The following is a 2,399-nucleotide window of genomic DNA, read 5'->3' as shown; positions in this document are numbered from 1 at the left end:
GCTCTGAGGGACCAGCCTCGGCCCCTCCCAGAACAGCAGGCCCATTGTTTTCGGATTTGAATGCAACAGAGGGAAACATCCATGGGAAGCACGGTGTCCATCAGAGCGGCTGATCCACAGGGGTTCTTGGGGCTCCTTCTACTTGCCTGTGCCCTCACACAACCCTTTGAAATGGGCACTTTTATGATGTCCATTTTTCTGAGCTGGGACTCAAAACCTCGTCTGTCTGACTCTCAGGTCAGAGCTCTTGATCACTTGCTGTATTGCTCATTTGTAGGAGGCAGGCTTCTAAGACCTGTGGGGGCAGGCGGGGAGGGGGGCAGGCGATGCATAAAAACTGTGATAACCACAGGAGATTACCTTCCCAAGGGGGAGAGAAGATAGGGATGGAACCTCTGAAGTCTTGAGTGTCAACCTCCCCATCTCACTGGGAAAGAAACGAGGCCACACAGCTCATCATGGACAGAACCAGCTCCCAACCCAGGCTGCAGAGGCCACTGCTGTCACCACACCAGCCTAGCTCCCTGTGAAACATCTGGGGGTTTTCAAGGTCTCTTCCTAAGCCTTTTGCACTGGGGCTCAAAACTCCTTCAACCTCAACCTTTGGAAGTGCACCCCTCTCCTCTGGATGAGTCTAAACAGTGAACACCTGGACTGGGTCATCTAGTGATGGAAGCAGAGAGCATAGGGGCTGCACCACCTGCTCTGCATCCTTGGCAATGACCCCTGACATCTGGGCCTGGAGTTCTCTGGCCGGGGCAGCCTTGCTCCATAGGGCAAAACATGTACCCTCAGCCCTGGCTTGCCCAGCCCAGCAGTGCCCATGGGGTGTGCCCTGACAGCCCTGGATGAAGACTGGCTATCATACTCACCTGGGAAGCACCATGGTTGGGTCAGCGGCGGCCTGTCTGGGCTGCCACCCCACACACGGCGATGGCTCCAAGGTGCCCGACAAAGTGCCTTCAGTCTCTCTCCCCCTGTCACCTCCATCATTCACTGCCTAACAGAAAGGCGGTACATTCACAAAAGCAGTAGCAATAATTTGACAAACAATATTTGTCACGAAGCTTGGTTTGTAAAAAATCAAGAGGAGAACTTTCCTCCATAACCACAGTAACGCCACCCAAGTCTTTCATTCTTTATCATTCCTTTCTCTAGTTGACAGTCCCCCGTGCCTCCGTAGAGCCAAATGTAAGACAGGTTTCTTAAACACAGTCAGACAACTCAACGCCCACAAATAGGTATTTATGGTTGGTAAGAGCACCGAATGTGTGAAACTTGAGAGTCATCTATGTTTTACTACTGCACATACATGAGAAAGACCAAGATCTTGAGGAATGAATATAGTTTGTTGATCCCTTTATACACTAAGCAATCGTTTTAAGCCTTTGTAGAAGTGTCTCCATGGTAACAGGATTACCGTGTGTGTGCCTCGGTGTGTATGTGTTTCACCCTAAACATAATATGTCTGTGTGTGTCTATGTCTGCATCTCTATGTGTCTGTGTGTGTGTGTACATTTGAGCCAAAATGTGATAGAAGATGATTGATTGATAGATACATAGATACATAGATAGATAGACAGATAGATAGATACATAGATAGATACATACATACATGCATAGAAAGATAGATGACAGACTAGTTGTGGCTTCACTAAAACAATATGCCATTATTTCCCCTCAAGTACTCTTAAGCTACCATATATGCTTACCTAAAACCCTCCTCAGCATTCAAAAGAAACAACCCTAGGAAATTATTTAAACGGCAAACAGAAGGAGCACAATGTTAAATAGAGCTGAGTACTAGAGGAACTGAAAATCCTGAGGCTGCAGAAACGCTGACAACCATGAGTTGTATCTTAGGAACCAGGGAGTGGAGATGAAAGGGAGTCACAGTCCCTTGCGGCACCTACTTAGATCACACAGGAGTGGGTTAATAAATATCTCTTAAAATACGTGGAAGATGGGGCTAGCCCCGTGGGATAGTGGTTAAGTTTGCAGTGCTCCACTTTGGCGGCCTGGGTTTGCAGGTTCAGATCCTGGGCATGGACATACACCACCCGTCAGCCATGCTGTGGTGGTAACCCACATATAAAGTGGAAGAAGATTGGCACAGATGTTAGCTCATGGCTAATCTTCCTCAGCAAAAAAAAAAAAAAAAAATACATGGAAGACGAAAAAACCAACTGTTGGACCTTTCTAATCTTGCTTAGGCATCAAGACAGGAATGCTTCTGCCATGTATGCTTGAGTGACTCAGGGAAAATAATGTACCCATCACCACCTAGTATTCACGGTGTCAGCAGAAACAGGCATCATTAATTCTAGGACCCAGGCCAGTATGAAGCTAATACTGGTTCCCACTTCCCAAAGGGGTTTCGGGTGGGGGAGGAGAGGCAC

The sequence above is a fragment of the Equus przewalskii genome, chromosome 15, assembly GCF_037783145.1.
Source record: "Equus przewalskii isolate Varuska chromosome 15, EquPr2, whole genome shotgun sequence".
In the NCBI taxonomy this organism is placed as follows: Eukaryota; Metazoa; Chordata; class Mammalia; order Perissodactyla; family Equidae; genus Equus; species Equus przewalskii.
Note: the sequence above shows the minus strand (reverse complement) of the source record.